At 39.4% G+C, this 19,429-nt stretch overlaps 1 pseudogene; it reads left to right on the top strand.

The window, feature by feature from the left end:
- Positions 1–15,125: 15,125 nt before the first annotated feature.
- LOC149220996 (pentatricopeptide repeat-containing protein At2g21090 pseudogene) lies at positions 15,126–17,051 on the top strand (annotated as a pseudogene).
- Positions 17,052–19,429: the final 2,378 nt, after the last annotated feature.

Below are 19,429 nucleotides of genomic sequence, written 5' to 3'. Positions count from 1 at the left end.
AAGTGTTTTCCTTGCATAAAGGCAGCCTATTGATCACAGTTGATCCATTCCCCTCATAGGTTTCTCACCCAGACTTGGACCAGTTGCAGGCTGAGCAGCTTCCCCTTGAAAATTGCACATTTTTGGAGGGAAACTAGCCTTCCCTCTAGGAATTTCACAATCCTCTCTGACAACCTACTGGGTTCCAGGATTGCGCAATCTTGCCAGCCAACCCTCCCAACAGGATTTGCGCAAATTTTCCCAGTATCAGGGTTTTTAGCGCAGGATTTGCACAAATTTGGGTAGCAGTCAGCTGCTTTTCCTAGAAATTGTGCAAATCTCCTAGGTAGCCAGCTCAGATCCCAGCCAGAAATGCGCATTTTTCTCCAGCAGTCGAGCAGTCTCTTGCATGTGCAACTGAGTTGACCGGTTCCCTCCGGGACTCAGAAAAACAGAATTATATGCATGGGCTACTTCTCCCAAGGCAGCATTCAAAGAAATCCCTTGTTTCAGGGATCTATGTTTAGCAGTTGGAGGTTACATGCAAGGAGCAATTCCGAAACCTCCCACGAAGTGTCGCTTCCCCTAGATTTGTGGCAGGCGCGTCACAACCTCAATGTTATCAAAACTCATCAACCGGACATTGCAAAGCTCATTCCTCACATCAACCTTGTAGCTTTGACATCCCACATCACATCTAGGATCAGCACATTCAACTCAACTATTTTGGGGTAAGCCCGCTTCCCATGCCTTATGCTGCATTTCTGTCGCTTTTTGTGTTTTTGCTTGTAGGAGTACCATTTGCTTGATTTCGTTGAACGCTTGCTGTCGTTTACATATATACTAGCTTGTCCTAGCTCTGTTTCATCTTTCATTGCTATCTCACTGTTGTCACATGCATGAAACTGTTTTGCACGGATGTTCGCCCAACCGGTGAACTGCCTCACCCACATGCACGTTGATCTGTTTGCTGAATCTTTCATTCATGTTTTGCATGCACTGTCAATCACTTCTGCTATCACTTAGTGTCGCCATGCATTCACTGACTTACTTGCTTTCAGTTGCCCATCAGCAAGCCGGGCCAACCTTGGCCCGGGCTCTGCCTTCACCAAGGTTGCATCGTGCAATCTAGGAAAGGAAGGCTCACCTGCCTCTCTAGATTTGTGCATTCTTGCCAGGCACTAGCCTCCAAGACTGTTTTGTGCATTTCTAGAGGACAGTGGCTGCTTGGCCCAAGAAATTGTGCAGATTTGTCCCTAGGCCAGCAATCTTTCCTAGCTGGAATTATGCATTGCGTAATCCCAACAGTTAGTAGCCAGACTAAACAATGCATTACGCAGTTCTAGAAGTCATCCAGTCTCCCAGCATCCTAGACTATGCCTTGAGAAGTCTTGGCAATCGATCTCCCGACCTCCCAACCGAAATTGCGCAACCTTCACGATCATTCAACCAGGTATGTTGCAAGTCAGTTCTCATATTCTTTTTGGTTTTCGACAGACAGATTGCTTTCCATGTCTGTAGGTATCACATGTGTCCATCTTCCTCTCAACAGTACAAGTACAACAGTTTCCAGGAGAGTAGAGACAAAGATACTGTTCAGAGAACACTTGGGGATGCAGTCGATCAAGTGTCTATGGACTTGCCTACCTACGAAGATATCTAGTTGTTTGTAGAAAAGGACATCAAGGTATGACAAAAACAACATCACATCAAGCAACATCATGAATAGCAGCTGAAGACAGCATACCAAATGCAACGAATGCAAGAGGAGGGTTGCTGACAACACGGAGGCGGAACAAGGTTGTAAGCTCAAGTAGATCCCTTGATGATGGAAGCAACTTTGGAGACTCTGGCTATGAGGTGATGCCACGACATGAAGATCGTGCAAAGACAGAGAATGGAACAAAGAAGGAGTTTCATGTGCTGAAGCAACAACTCAAGGAAGAACATGAAGCTGCACATATAGATGAATGAGTTGTAGAAGGATCAGGAACAACCGTGGGTGCGCACTCACGAATGAAATTGTGCCCGTACAAGTTAAAGATCCATCCTAACATCTAACACAGAGCAGACATGGTGAGAAGTGTTGGTGATCATGTTAGGAAACCAGCTCACAAAAAGATAGAAGAGATAGATCAACGCCTTAGAATTCAGCCTCTTCGAGGGGGCAACCTCCTTTACATTACACAAATGAACAATTCTTGGATGATACAAATGACTAAACCTCCCTTCTATATATAGGAGTCTAAGGGGTCATAATATAATCAAGCCGACATAACAGTAATAACATAAGGGCACAAAAATAACAATAATGGGTTTCTATGGGGCATACTAATAACAATATGGGGACAATAGGGGCACAATAATAACAATAAGGGATACAATGACAATAGTAATGGGGGAATCACTAGTATTATAAGGGCCTAACATGCCCCTCTCCTTCTGAAAAGCGTTGTCCTCACCACTTGAGTAGTTCTAGATGCTTCTGTATAAAATTTTCATCCTCCCATGTGGAATCTTCAACGGATAAGTTCTTCCACTTGATGAGATACTCCGAAATTGATCGATTTCGTAGCTGTCAAGTTCTTGTTTCTGTGACTGCTTCTGGTTCCAATATGATTTTTCCTTCCTCGTCAAGTTTTGGCAATATTGCTTGAACTGAGAGCTTGTCACCTATAACCTTCTTTGAACATAAAACATGGAAAACTGGGTGCACTTGGGAAGCTGCAAGAAGCTCCAATTTGTATGCCATAGTACCAATCTTTTGCAACACCTTGTACGAACCATAATACTTTGGTGATAATTTATTATCCTTTTTAGCTTGCTTGAGGGACATTTGTTTATATGGTTGTAGTCGTAGGAATACCCAGTCACCTACATCAAAACTTCTTTCGCTGCAATGTTGATATGCCTGTTGTTTCATTCTATTCTGCGCCAATGTAAGGTTATCCTTTAAGAGGTGGAGAACTTGTTGTTGATGCTTGATGTGATGTTCCACTGCTTGAACCTTAGAATTTTCTCTTAAATGTGATGTGATGGATAGTGGATGATATCCATAAAGTGCCATAAATGGGGTCATTTTTGTTGCAATATGGAAGGAAGTGTTATACCACCATTCAGCCAGAGGCAACCATTTGACCCATTGCATCTGTTTATCAGATACAAAGCAACGAAGATATCCTTCCAAACATTTTTTTACTATCTCAGTTTTCCCATCAAATTGAGGATGATAAGATGAGTTATGAGCTAACTGAGTACCAAGATAAGAAAATAATTCTGTCCAGAAATCTCCAATGAAAATGGGATCTCTGTCGCTTACAATGATCTTTGGGTTTCCATATAGCTTCTGAATTGTTTCCATAAATGAAGTAGAAACTGTACTGGCTCTAAATGGATGTGATAATGCACAAAAGAGTGCATACTTGGTAAGTCTGTCAACTACCACCATGATGACACTCTTTCCCTCGGACTTGGGTAAACCTATGATAAAATCCATTGAAACCTCCTCCCAACGTTGGCTTGGAATGGATAAAGGTTGTAATAGACATGGGGTCTTAATTGTTTCAACTTTATTTTGTTGGCAAACCAAACATTCCACCACAAACTTTTGAATATCCGATTTAAGGCCATCCCAAAAAAATTCCTTCTTAACCCTGTGTTAAGTTTTTAAAAATCCTGAGTGCCCTCCTAAGGGAGAAGTGTGCAATTCCATAAGAATCTTTTGTTTGATTTGGGAATTCTGACATAGGTATAAGCGATCTTTGTACCATAACAAATCATTTTTCTAGCTAAATGTATCAGATGTACTGGGATATTGTTGTAACTTTCGAATGAGTGCCCACACTTCTTCGTCATTCTTAGATTCCTCCCTTGCTTCGCTTATCCAATCTGGTTGGATAATAGAAATGGTGCACAACAATGGTTCCACATCCTCATCCTTTCTTGAGAGTGCATCTTCCACAACATTTTGCTTCCCTTTTTTGTAGATGATTTCAAATTCATAACCCAACATCTTTGTGACCCATTTTTTTTGCTCTTTAGAGGATAATCTTTGTTCTAAAAAGTATTTAAGACTATCATGATCCGTTTTTACTTGAAGTGTCTTCCCATTAGGTAGGGTCGCCATTTCTTAAGTGCATGTAGTATTGCCAACATTTCCTTCTCATAAATAGCTTTCTGTAAATACTTTCCCTCGATTGGATGACTTTCGAAAGCAATGGGTCTTTCATCTTGCATTAAAACAACACCAATTCCATTTCCTGAAACATCACATTCCAAGGCCTTTGTTGCTTTTAGAGAAAAATTCATCTTTCTTCAATAATGTTGTTAGAGGTGATGCTATTCTCCCGTAATTCTTAACAAACTTGCGATAATACCCTGTCAACCCGAGAAATCCTCGTAGATGCTTTATGGATGTGGGGATTTTCCATTCCTTAATAGATTTAATTTTGCTAGGGTCTACCTTAACACCTTCATGAGATACAATATGACCTAGATATTCCACCACTTGTACTCCAAAGAAACATTTGGAGCTTTTTACATATAATTGTTTCTCCTCCAATAGTTTGAGCACCCTGTCAACATGTTCAACATGATCCTTCCAAGACTTGCTATAGATTAGTATATCATAAAAAAATACTAACACAAATTTTCTAAGGAAGGGTTTGAAAATGGAATTCATCAAACCTTGAAATGTAGAAGGTGCATTGGTAAGGCCAAAAGGCATGACCAAAAATTCATAATGACCCTCATGAGCTCTAAATGTTGTTTTCGGAATGTCTTGAGTCTTCATTCTGATTTGATGATATCCTGAACGAAGATCCAACTTGGTGAAATAAATTGATCCATGCAATTCATCCAATAATTCACCAATGACAGGAATGGAAAATTTATCTTTAATAGTGAGCTTTTTGAGCTCCCTATAATCCGGATACATGCGCCATGATCCATCCTTCTTGTGCACCAATACTACTGGAGCAGAGAAAGAACTTTGACTAGGTTGAATTATACTAGCCTCTAGCATTTCTGCAACCATATGTTCAATTTCACTCTTTTGGGCATAGGGATATTTGTATGACCTAATGTTTGGAGGAACACTTACTGGAATCAAATGAATAGCATGATTATGATCACGAATAGGTGGGAGACCTTTGGGAGTCTTAAATACCTTGGAATGATTGTCCAAGGCTTTTTGGAGATATGGAGAAATAGATGATTTCGATGTGGGAACCTCTAGCGAACATAATTGTGCAATTACACCTCGTTGTTCCTTCTTTAGAATCTTTTTCATATCGTTAGAGCTAATTATCTTTCCCAGTTTCCCTACAATACCCCTTAATTCAACTTCCTTTCCTTCTGCACAAAATTTCATGAAAATTTCTTGAAAATTAAAAGCTATTGTACCCAAGGATTGTAGCCATTGGACTCCTAGTACAACATCATCACCACCCATTGGAATGGAAAGCATTGGGCTATTCAATACATATTCTCCCATGGATAGCTTGATATTATGGCACTTTCCAGAGAAATTTATGGCTCCTCCACTTGCAACCATCACTTGAGACTCTGGTGCTGGATATAAGAAGCAATTCAATTCCTTTGCTATCTTACAATGAATAAAATTATGGGTACTTCCCGAATCAATCAACACTATTACCTTTTTCTTCTTGATATGTCCTTCTATCTTGATAGTTTGAGGAGTGGTAATTCCAGCCAATGCATTACAAGATATGGTTGAATTCATTTCTTCTTTATCTAGGGTTTGTTCCTGAAGTATATCCTCTTCTTTTGACATTTCTTGTTCATTTTCTTCCTCCTCTTCACAATCTATGTAGAATAATTTCTTCTTAGCACACTTATGACCTTTAGTGTATTTTCTATCACAACTGTAACAAAGCCCTTTTGCTCTTTCTTCTTCCAATTGTTCACATGGTGTCAACCTTGTAGGTTGTGGAATGCTAGGGGCAACAACGTAGGCTTCCTGGTTGCCATAATTTTGCTTTCCATTTTTCTTGCTAACCTGAATGCCTTCTCCAATGAATCAGGTTCCCAAAGGTGAACCCCATGTTGGATATTATCCTTTAAAGTCCCTATGAACACATCAATCCTATGCTCCTCTGGAATATCTTTTACCCTTATGTTCAATTTTTGGAAGTCCTCAATGTGCTCCATCATTGAACCCTTTTGTTTGAGATTTATCAATTGGCTAAAAAAGGTGTTGCTTTTTGTATCCTCATAATGTGCTATCATTTGTTTCATAAAAATTGCCCAAGTGACAATTTGTCTACGAGAGAAAAGCCATCAATACCATACAAACTGATTTGATTCCAAACATAAAGTTGCAATATGTATCTTTTGTGTGTTTTTCACATTATGGAGATCGAAAAATTGCTCCATCTGTAGTATCCATGTTTCGGGATCCTTGCCATCAAACTTCCTCATATCGATTTTTGGAACATGGTGGGTCTTCAATCCAACATTAGAGTCTATGAAATCATGATTAAAATTTCTTTTGTTCTCATCATGAGTTTCCTTTACTACCCTTTCACCATTAGTGACCATTTCTTGTAGCAACTTATTCAAATTTATCTTCAATTCTTCCATCTTATTGTCCATGCCATTCATCTTAGCGTCCATGCCATTCATCTTAGCTTCCATGCCATCCATCTTAGCTTCCACGCCATCCATCTTAGCTTCCATCTTAACTTGCATGCCATTCATATTAGCTTCCACGCCATTCATCTTGGCTTCATTTACCTTTAGTGAGAGTGAAATTTGTTGTACTTGGTCTTGTAATTTTGATATATCATGTTGCATTTCTTCCTCTTCTTCACGAGTCATGTTAGAGCTTTCAGGTTGCTTACTAGGTGTTTCCATTTTCTTTCTTCAGGGCATTAATTAATGCTAATAATTCTTCACTATTCCCTTTGAATTCCTTCAAACTAATTTTTCAAACCAATCTTATGCAAAATTTAAAAAAACTACACACCTTTTTTTTCACTTTGTAAGAGCTCGATATTGAATCTGTTGTATCTCTATAATTGCAGATCTCGAATATCTGAAATATCGTCTTGCAGTATCCCTTTGAGTCCTCTTTCTAACCCCGCAAGTCTGATCAAGATTGGATTCTCCAAGGAAGAGTTATGCCAAATCTCCCGCAGTGACTTGATTATAAAATAATTCAGTAGAGCAAACTTGTATGATGTGCCACATGTCGTTGTTTCAACCTTAGTACCTAAAACTGATATACAGAAAACTACAAGCCGTCCTCTTTTTGAAAATTCTTACGAAATTTCAATCTGATGCTAAAAACAAAAGTTATGATGATTTTCCCTAGGTCACCTATTTGGAATGTAATTCGAAAGTCTGCAAAAACCCTAACTTCCTCAGATCATATCTCCGCAAATATAGTGAGACAAGTTCTGAAATTTAGACCCAAAGTTTAGAATGATTTTGGCTCAAATGGGTTTTTTTTTTGTAGCTTCTAAAATGTTGCAGAGAAAAAGTTATAGCGAAAATTCCATGATGACCTGTTTGGAGTAGCGAAACCCTAGAATCCAAAGCTCTGATACCAAATGTTAGGAAACCAGCTCACAAAAAGATAGAAAAGATAGATCAACACCTTATAATTCAGCCTCTTCGAGGGGGAACTGTTGTAGGGAAAAGTATCCGACTCAGATGACCCTAACCCACTCTAAGGGTGACAGTTCCTTAGCAACAACTGTAAAACAAACTACTGAAGGTTTACTTCTTTATGAAAGCAAAAGAGGATGGAGAAAGCACTAACCGTTGCCTTGCGCTTAATGTCGAATCCAAACTCTCCTCTTTGGCCGCTTGTTCCTAGCTCTTTGTCCTTTTGCTCGCCCAGCTACAGTGAGATCCTGCACAATGACAAAGAAGGAAACTACAAGAGGCATGCAATCATAACTGGTTCATGGATTAGTGTAAACCAAACATGCAATCATCACAATATATAACTGAAACAAGAGCACATAGAAGAACCTCAATAGCTTTTATTAATGAAGAAATAAAGGTTTTGAGAGGATTACAACCATTGCAGGCTCCAACCCAGCAACACCTCCCAGCAGAAAGAATTGCTCTTCTTCACCTCTCTCAAACAATCACCCAATAACTCAAGAATGAAACCAATAGCATATCATTACTTTGCACCAAATTCCAGCCTCCTGAGCTCATAGGAGAGAGCTCAATATATAGATGAATTGAGAAAGGATGAGTCAGCTTGCAACTGATGTGTAGCTGCCTTGTGTCCTCTCTCTCTTCAGTTAATCTTTAGTTGATCTTCAGTTCTTGAGTCCACTTGGTGAACCTTGCTTCCACTTGGAGAAACAAAGCCTCTGACTCATCACAAGGCGAAATACCTGATCCAAGTGTCATTTTTGGAAGATTCCAAAGCAATGACTCACTGTGCCACATGTCCAAACTCGCCCAACGCAGGTGGGCTTTGTTCTACCTGCTTTGCAACGCAGGTACACCATGGAGCAGTTGTGTTTCAGCGCAGAAGCCTAGTGGAGCACCTGCTTTGATTTCAGGATTGCTTGTTTTTGAGTGTTTTCAGGTGGAGAACTGATCTGAGAGTTGTTGGTTTGCTGACCTTGTTCCTCTAGGGGTAGGAACATCATGTTTAGGGAACTTTGGATCCCTTGGATTATTGACAATTCATGCTTATTGCTGTAAGGCACAAAATTGTCTATAACAGGAACCTCCTTTACATTACACAAATGAACAATTCTTGGATGATACAAATGACTAAACCTCCCTTCTATATATAGGAGTCTAAGGGGTCATAATATAATCAAGTTGACATAACAGTAATAACATAAGGGCAAAAAAATAACAATAGTGGGTTTCTATGGGGCATACTAATAACAATATGGGGACAATAGGGGCACAATAATAACAATAAGGGATACAATGACAATAGTAATGGGGTAATCACTAGTATTATAGGGGCCTAATAGATCACATGCAAGGGATTCAACAACATGCATGTCGTTGAGTGCACACATGCAATCCAACCCATTCAACACACTCACCAAGGTGAAGACAAGAAGCAAGTCCAACTGGGGCTGAACATGTACTTCGGCAAGTTGATGCGCATGACCACTAGCACACACTTGAAGATCAGCACAAACACTATGCATTAGTGTGTTGCTCATTCAACTGCACCCAAAAAGATCATGCGCATGTTAGCAAATGAGTTGGATGAAGGGACCGAACCAATGCACCGGTTGCAACAGAAGTAAGAGTTCAGTTCAGCAAGATGTCACCATGAGGTGCATGCACACCATCACGGACGACCAAACTTGGCATGAGCTCACCAACTTCACCATCACAAGCATGTCAAAGAATTGGTCTCACCATAGTAGACCAAGTGTCAGTGATGTCTTGCAAGGCTTGCTCAAGCCATGTTGTCTCACATGAGTACATGTGCATTGTAATGTTGAGTCATATCAAGTGTGAGTCAAGTGTCAACAGTTGGATGTAACAATCGTAGAGTAGGTGAAGAGTCATGAGGGTAGTGGAACTGTCACAAAGGGGAATGTCAAGGGTCACCCCACCCTTTGCTATAAATAGTCCCTCATAACTCTTTGTAAAGGCTTTTGGTAGACCAAGCTTCTACTAAGACTATCTTGAAGAAGGCTTGGACAATATTGTAACGCACCTTGGCTTCTCCACTGCATGGAGCTAGTACATCTCTTTGGAGGAGCAGGCGGAGGTGGCTATAACTTTCCATTGTTGGGGATAGCAGGTTTACATGGTGTATTGTATGATTGTGACTTACACTTCTTTAATAATAAGAGCCAACACATTTTCATGCATATGTTGTTATTGTAGTTGGATTGTTCCAGTTGCCTTAATGATATATGTTGTTTAACTTACGTACTTGTATATGAATTGATTTGTATGCAATTATATGAATCTTATTGTTAATGTGTTGCATATGTTGTTAATGTTGTCACCATCCATGTCGACTGCTCTGTCGAACATCAGACAAACCTTTCTCATGAACCTTGCTATATCAACCGTCACACTCGTCTCGGATTGATCTATGAGTGTTGTTCGTGTTATCTTACCTTGTATGTCATGACTGCCACATCCGAGTGCACTGCTCTGCCAGAAGCTGTGCATGTCCTTTGTGTGGTGTGTTCCTAGTCGAGTTGGGACTGATCCCTTTCAACCTATAACTCACCTTCACCTTCCTCTACCTTCGAAGTGTTGGAACCTCTCGTACACATTCCTTGACTCTCTGCATCAGTCACACCCTTGCTACTGAAAAAGTTATCTTACTTGCCTCTGTGCGACATCGTGGTCAAGGCATTACCTTACAACCCACTGCTGGGACTCCTACACCAAACGGTCTGAGGTCTAATTGGGACTTCTTACCGGGGAGATCCCCTTGACATGTTGGTGGGTCCAACATCGTCAACAGAATCCTCGACTGGTGAATGGAGATATATACGGTAGAGCCTAGAGGTGTGCGCCCTTGATTAGGCCTAGGAATCCTCGACTGGTGAATGGCAAGATATATGGTAAAGCCTAGAGGGTGGAGTCTCGATTGGGTCTAGGAATCCTCGTCCAATGAATGGTGGGATATACGTTAACGCCTAGAGACTAGGAGGTAGACAAATTCCTCACGGTGTAGGTGGAGAAATATGGTGGCATCCATGCTTGTTTAGGGCCTAGTGATCCAGTGGGGATTGCGGTAAAGCCTAAGGAAACTTGGATTGGTTTTGTTGTGAGTCCCACATTCATGCTTGGAATATGGCACAAGGGTGATTGGCTAAAAGAAATATTTGGTTAAGCAAATCTATGGTCGGGTGGTTCGTGGAAGTCCCAGACCTGGTTGGCTTATGAATTCATTAATAAGATCTCTTTCTCCTTGGTATTTCATGTGTAAATATACTGGTTCATATGTGATTCTTATGGTTGTTATATCCTTGTTATTTTTGTTGGTTATATGCTGGTTATGAGTATGCTTTATGACAAACTTGATGCATGGCTTTCATCATGTTTTGATTTTCAAATGAATGTACAATGAATATATGACCTAATAGATGATAATGCAACTATTGTGGTAGAGAAAAAATGATTCTTTACAAATCTCAGATAAGTATGAGACCCCGCTGCTCAAATTTGTTGTTATGACCTGTAGATTACACATTGGTGACATGTTTGACGAAATTATTTTACTGGCTAGTAGGGGTCAGATCAAGTACTTGTACCAATTATGGCATTATTAGCCTTATTCCATTGTTATTTATCATTTCTGAAAGTTTCATGAAGTTATAGGAAGTTGCCTGAGTCTTGGCCCTTAAAAGGTGGCACAAAATCCAGGGTCGTTGGCTCAGAACTAGTTGAAAAAGTCCACAGTCGTTGGCATGCCTTGTTGTAGGAGCGACTGGAAGGTATTAGTCACATGCATGAATTGTCATGGGAGCGACTGAAGGTTTAGATCAGTGAAATGTCATGTTGTCTAAGGGGTTGGTCACTTGGAAAGGTTGGTTGGCCCTTGAAGGTTCTGTAACATGTGTGGAAGGTCTCTATGGTTTTGTTTTGTTGGTTCCACTTTCTTAATTGTACATGGGGAGTTGAATCACATCATAGTAGCCTCTCATCACATGTTTACCCTAACAAACCAATTAACATGGGTAAATGTGGGAGGAGGGTGTTACAGATACAAGACTAAAAATCCCTAGAGGAGGTGAAGACCAATAAACCAAACAAAACGTAGCCATGAAAGAGCTGAAAGGGGGATTAAGTATTGGTCCTAGGCAAGTTTTGGATCATGGTGTTACAAAAACTGCAGAGGAAGTGGTACAAGTGATGAGTTCCAGGCATTGAGTGAAGACCGAAGAAACAAGAACAATTGAAAAGTTTCTAATGCCACCAAGATGACCTACACATTAAACACTGAAAGTCACCATGTAGAGAAAAACAAGATCATAATCTGGTAGAGGCTGGACATAGGGGACATGACCCATTTACTAATGGCCCATTAGAATATGAGAAGTAGCATTCGAGTCCCCCCTCTTTACTGGTCGATGTGAATTCCCGATCGAGATTCCCTTGCAACCTTGTCCTTGCACCTGGTGCCAAACATTGTCAAGTTTTGAATGCTATCAAGGTCCAATCCCAGGGGGCTAGATCCTTCAGTGGCTGGTGAACCAGAAAAGCTAATACCATAGTAGAAATATCCCACCTACAACTAGGAGCCTTAGCTTATACAACAAAAAAACTTGGGGCCACGATAGGGAAGGTATGACCTCCCAACAAAGGTTAAGTCTACCGTCTTAATGCAATATATTGATGAGGCTATTGGCATGCGCGAGTGCATGGGGTGGGCTAGCCATGACATACCCTCTATTTAATGCAAGGATATGTGGTGGGGTAGTTTGCCCCCCTCCCCTCTTTCCGCTGGCTCTTTATCCAACACCCTTATCCATGAATCAACTATATAAGGTTAAAACCAAAACAACCCATGATTAGAGTTATTAGTATGGATCAAAGACTGATAATGAATCATGTAGAAGCAAAAATGAAGAGCTAACCCACCTTGATAATAAAGAGAAGCACTAAAACTTCAACGAAAAATTTGTATTGGAAGTAGATTGAGCTATGAAATATAGGTGAAAACCCATAAAAGGCTTCAGGAAAAGGAAAGTGTTGGAAAATAGCCATGTCTAAGTAACTTTGCTCATGAGTGTGGAAAGGGTTTCCAATACCATTCTAGTCTCTTGGATGTTACAAATAGGGAGTAATGGAAATCCATTGTTCCCAAGCTAAAGAACCCTTGTTATATAAATAAACACCATAATAGATTGCTTGGATTTTGAACTAAAGGTTGGACATTGAACCCATAAATTTGTGGCTTTGCTTTAAAGTCATATGATGATAATTGACTAGAGATGTGATAAAAGAATCTACCAATTGAAGATGTGAAAACTATGAAATAGATGAAGTTGTTGACTAGAAGACATTAATAGCAAAAAGCACTAACAAGTTGATCAATACCAATTGAAGCCACCAACTAAAAAAACCAAGGAGTGAAAACCACTAGTAGAAACCTTATCACCAAACTATCCCCCAAAATTGTCACTCCACCATGATACCATCTAGGAATGCTAGAAGAGGCCATTTCAAAACCCACAGACTAAAACCCTAACACTATGCTATCCGCTATATACTCCATTATACCATCAAACATACTTAGGTCGACTCATTATGGTTTAAATTTGCATAAATTGTTGATCTTTTAAAGTTGGTTAGGATGGTTCTTCATTTACATGTTCTTTTGTCTCGAGTAATATCATTTAGAACCTTTACCATGATTTTGTGCTCATAGAAAGTAACTTCCTAAGGCTTAACACTAGTACTTAGTTGGTTGCAAAGGGGAGAAGTGTTTTCTTGAACAATTGCATGGCTCTCTCGTGTCTATGGATGCTTTATTGGCTTTGCACCTTAGTTGTCAAGTCTTTATAGGTTAATATGGAACACCAATAATTGTGGTAGCATAAGTAATGACAATGGCTAATGTAGCATGAGTGGTTTGCAATTTTCTAATACTTCTCTACTTTTATCTGCCTCTCTCATTTATTTATCCCTATATATATTAATGGATTTTTATCAATGTCAACTATAAATGAGTTAAGACTGATATGAATTCATTGTTAAGTTTATATATTCCCTATCATATTTTGTTCTTAAAAAGCTCTAACCAGAACAAATGTATAATATAAACAAAAATAATAAAGTAATTAAAAAACTAAAAAATTATAAGGAAAAAGTTCGAAGAATTAAAATAAACTTTGAGCATATACATCATTAAAGGGCTCCCAAACCATGACACGTCCATTACCTCTAAACCTGATTAAAAAGCTCAAAAGAACAGTGGGTGGAAAAACAACAAAACTAAAGCATTGTGATGGAGAAAAATACAAAGCTAAAAAGTTGTGGCAAGGACTGCACAATATGCAACTCTTGAATTTACAATTTTAGTCTTTATTTTGTTCTATTGGAATAACCTGTAATACTATACATTCTCATTCTTTTCTAACTAGCACAACTACAAATGAAGTGGTTGATGAATGTTGATAGTCATTCACAGTGAAGGCACCCATGATCACCTAAATGGTATTGAACTCTCCATGCAACCACAATCCACGCCATTTGATAGTGAAGGCACCCACAATCATTTGAACCAAATCAAACTCTCTCTACACACATGATTTATCCCATTTGATAATAAAAGCTACCCGTAATACTATACATTCTCATTCTTTTCTAACTAGCACAACTACAAATGAAGTGGTTGATGAATGTTGATGGTCATTCACAGTGAAAGCACCCATGATCACCTAAATCGTATTGAACTTCCCATGCACCGATAATCCATGCCATTTGATAGTGAAGACACCCACAATCATTTAAACCAAATCGAACTCTCTCTGCACACATGATTTATGCCATTTGACAATAAAAGCTCCCAAGATCACCTAAAATGAATTGAACTCCCCACACATTCATTATACATACCATTTTTATATGATAATCAACCCCATAATTTTATAGTTGTATTAAAAAAAAAAAAAAAAATATATATATATATATATATATATATATATATTTTTTTTTTTTATATAAAAAATTAATATTAAAAAGTTCATTTATCAACCTAAAGGAGAAAACAAAAATATACTAACATGTTTGATGGCTACCACAAGAGTATGCTTGACATAATTATTTATGCACTAAAAAATAACCCACATATACAGAGAGAGAAATACAAGAGGAATTGTTTTTATAATCTTCGGCAAAATCACATAATCAATCTTTTGTCGACGCGTTTCGAACCAACCAATGTGGTTCATCGTCAAGACAAGTTGAAGAACCAATCAGGGTAAGCTGGATTAGTTGAAGAACCAATCAGGGTAAGCTGGATTAAATAGAGGAATTGTTTACCTAGGTTGAAAAACCGAAGGCAAACATCATTCAGCCAATCTGTGGTAAAACGCAACCTACTACACCAATTGAAGGTGAAATTTATTCATCCATTCCGGTTTGCTATAAATTTTGAATGCATCGCTCTGCAACATTTATTCAAGCATCAGCGATGCCTGATTGCTTCTATGAAGTATTTAACTTCGAATTTCATTCATATACTCAAGCCGATATTAGCACTTGAATCTCCTTTACACAACTCACACAAGCTTTTCGTTTTTTACCATAGTGTTTACAATCAAACATACTTGTCTGTTGGGCACTGGCAAACAATTAAAACTATCAGTGCAAATAGTTCCAACTTCACTGCCAGCGAAAACCAAATAGATGAACATGAAGCCAATAATTGCCTGTACAGCATTGTTGGAGTTGTAGACTCTCTCTGTAAAGAGGGACGATTGAAGGAGGCGGCAAGCCTTCTGCATCGGACAGACGAACAACACATTTTATTGGATTCTAATGTGTATGCTCGTCTGTTACAGGGGTGCATTGAGAGCAAAGCAATGAAAGAGGCGAAGCGGGTTCATCTACATATGATAAAATATGGATTTGAACCTAGAACCTTCTTGAGTAACCGTCTCGTTCATGTATATACGAAGTGTGGCTTGGTGGAGGATGCACGCCAGGTGTTTGACAAAATGTCTCTACCAGATGTGGTTTCTTGGACGACGATGATCGCAGGGTATGCTAAACGAGGGCGTGTTGAGGTTGCACGGGAATTCTTTGACAGAATGCCCGAACGAAATGTGGTGTCATGGAATGCAATTATTGCAGCGTATGCACAACATGGGCATGGCGAAGAGGTCTTGGAACTGTTTTGCAGAATGCAGAAGGCAGGTGTGGCGCCTAATTCTGTTACTATGGTCGGCGTTCTCAGTGCAAGTGCGAGTTTAGAATTTCTGGGGGTCGGAAAGCAGGTTCATGCTCATATTCTTATACTTCGAATAGAATTGAATGTGTTTGTAGGCAGCGCCCTTCTTGATATGTATACAAAATGCAAGTGTTTAAAGGAAGCACAGAAGATGTTTGACGAAATGCCTGAACGAAATGTGGTTTCTTGGAATACAATGATGGATGGGTGTGCAAAATACGGTGATATTTCAAAAGCCCGCAAGTTGTTTGACGAAATGCCTGAACGAAGTGTTGCCTCTTGGACGGTAATGATGTCAGGATATGCACAGCATGAGCGTGCTGAGGAGGCATTCGAGCTTTTCCGTCGGATGCAGTATGGTAGCACAATGCCTGACCAATTCACATATGCTTGTGTCCTCAGTATTTGTGCGAGCCTTGTAGTTTTTGAACACGGTAAACAGGTTCATGCACGGAGTATTAGAATTGGGTTTGAACCATATGTTTCTGTAGGAAATGGTCTCCTTACAATGTATTCCAAATGCGGAAGCATAGAGGACGCACATAAAGTGTTTCGAAGGATGCCAGAGCACAATTTAGTCTCATGGACAGCAATGGTTTCAGGATGTGCCATGCATGGGTTGGCAAATGATGCTCTCCTGCTCTTTGGACAGATGCAACAGGCAGGTGTCAAGCCAGACTCTATTACATTCCTTGGCGTTCTCTCAGCTTGCAGCCATGCAGGCTTACTGGACCTAGGCTGTTACTACTTTGATTCCATGAGTCGAGAACATGGGATTATACCGAAGACAGACCATTACGCTTGCATGATTGATCTCTTTGGCCGAGCTGGGCAGCTGGATGTAGCAAAGAACATTATCGATAGCATGCCTTTGGAACCCGATGCTCGTATATGGGCTGCATTGCTTGGTGCCTGTAGAATCAATGACAATGCAGAGCTGGGAATACAAGCGGCAAAACACCTGTTTGAGCTGGAGCCACAAAATTGTGCAACTTATATACTTCTATCGAATATTTATGCGGCAGCTGGCAGCTGGGATGATGTCGCAAAAGTAAGAAGAATGATGAAAGAAAAAGGAATAAAGAAGATGCCTGGATGGAGTTGGATAGAAGTCAAGAATAAAGTGCATATATTTCTAGTAGGGAATAGATCACATCCGCAAATGGAGCAACAGACTGACTGAAGAGATGAAGGCTGCAGGGTATCGGCCTCATTCAAAAGATTTACTGATAATATGTAAGAGGTGCAAAAAGAATGTGATTTTGGACGTGCGCACATAATGTGTTATATACACCACAACAAAATTTGGCATTTGCCATTGCTTTTGGGTTTGTGGGAACATCCTATCCAATTGATTATGAACCTCATGGTCTGTGATGACTACCTCACTGTTGCCAAATTCATTTCTCAAACTGCCAGGAGAAGATTTGTTAAGAGGGATAATAAATTATAATCTGTTTCAATATGAATGGCTCTTTTAGGGAGGGATAGTTTGTGCTCGATTGAGTTTGCACAAACACGGTTGCTTTATAGCTTCCTTGTGGCAAACCTTCAACATCACTAGAAGGATTACTGGTTGGTAATGGTCCGCCAGCACAGTTTTCTCACAATGCCTGTGTATAGATGGTGAAGGATTGGCATTAGTATTGAGCTTAAGAAGGAACAAGATTTATAAAGGGAATGGGAGGCACACATTTACTGGACAACACTGAAGTTAGAGGAAATAAACGATTGTGTTTGAATGTTTCTTTGTTGCCTGGTCATGTTGAAAACTTGAGGAATTAAAGTGGCACCAATATGCATTGATTGGATATTCATCCTTCAATGATGGATTCGAATTTGCACCCCTCCCCTCCCTCCAACCGACTTTGGGGATGGCACTTCTTAGGGACTAAGAGTGGAAGTGGCATGTGAAGAAGTGCCGTTACGCACTGTCAACTTCATCAAGAAGATTATTAGCCATTGAGTTGACGTGTGTGGCTCCGAAAACAGGGAGTCGTATCTAATTCTTTATTGCTCATGTTACAAATAAAATATGTGCATGGAATCATGCCTGAGACTATTATATGTTGATTATGTTCTTGCTCAGCTGGTTATTTTACTAAGATTGGTTTTGATGATTATGGATATGTTTTCTTAAATGAGAATAGATGGGACAGGTTAACCTTTATACCTAAGTTCTAATTGATAAGGTTTAACAGTTTGTGAACAGCTAACAAGTAATAATACACTTGTTCTGTCTTTGCAGAAGCATTCCAAAATAATTCTGTTGTCTGAAGACTCTGAACACCTACCTTTCTTTGAAACCTATTTTAAAGAGGATACTTGCAGCTGGCCCTTTGTTCAGCTAACTAACCACAACAAACTGCAGTTTTTAATCATTTATTCGGCGATTGTTTCCAAAATTGGTGCATTCCATTGCCCTATTTTTGTTAGAGGAACATGTGTTTGAATGTGACGATATCTCATAATATGTGCTCTATCCACCTTAGAAGAAACACCTTTATCATGCTTTGAAGTGAAGAAGTTTAGTTTGAATCCCCAATTTTATTCTGGATGGGCTAGGTGTAAATTAAGGACGATTTATAGGCTGTATGGCAGCCTTAGAGTAGGATATCTTTCTTAGAATTAATGGCCACCTAATAGGGCCACATACTCTGAACTACCTCTTAGTGGTGAATATTTTATATGTTTTGTAGATAAACTTTGTTGATCAAGTTTGTAGTTATGGCTCTTTGTTTAGGTTCTAGGGTCCACAACATATTTTGTATGTGCAGTTTCTTGTATCCCGTTGTCTATTTATAGGCTTGTGGAATGAGAAGAATGTGCAGAATTTTTGGGATTTGCAAGTATTTCTTAGGGGTCAAAGCTGGGTCAAGAGCAGTGTCCATACTACAGTGAACCATCTGGTCCTGAGTTGGTGACCATAACTTCTCCGGAGAGTTTATGTTATATCTACTGATTTACTGGATTATCTGATATTTATGGGTTCTCTCTGCTACATCTCCTTGTTTAGTTGCTGTGATGATTCTTGAACTCTAAAAATATGTTGTTAGTATCGTCTGAAACTGTGCTGTCTGAATAATGTCGACTAGTGCAGAATCTTCTGCCATTAGTGGTGAAATTGCAGTTGCTAGTGCTGATTTCTTGCTGTTACAGCTGTAAAAAATACTGCTGTTCATGCCTCATTAGTTACAGATATCAGATCTGTTCACATTTCCATTATAATATTATGAATTTCCCCTGTTATAATAGGAGATTTCTGGTCAGAATCTTAACAGTGGTATCAACACCGCTTTGTTTGGCCCCATGGGGGCAACAACAACAATGATAAATTTCCCTAGATTAAAAGAATATATAAAAGGAGATGTGCCATGCCTATTTTCACTTACTAGTATAGGTCCATTTTAATCCCTGATCTATTAAGCACCAAGGGGATGCAAAAACAATAGGTGTAAACTTTCGTGGACTTAAAATATCTAGGTTTAAGATGGATTTATGTGAGTTATTTTTTATAATTATTGTTGTAGGTATGTTTTTTGTTTTTTCCCTAGGTATAGC

Source organism: Pinus tabuliformis, chromosome Q (assembly GCF_031772625.1).
Source record: "Pinus tabuliformis cultivar Carrire ecotype Pingquan chromosome Q, CPIR1, whole genome shotgun sequence".
NCBI classification, from domain to species: Eukaryota; Viridiplantae; Streptophyta; class Pinopsida; order Pinales; family Pinaceae; genus Pinus; species Pinus tabuliformis.
The sequence above is the reverse complement of the archived record's forward strand: the minus strand, read 5'-3'. Positions and strand labels throughout refer to the sequence as shown.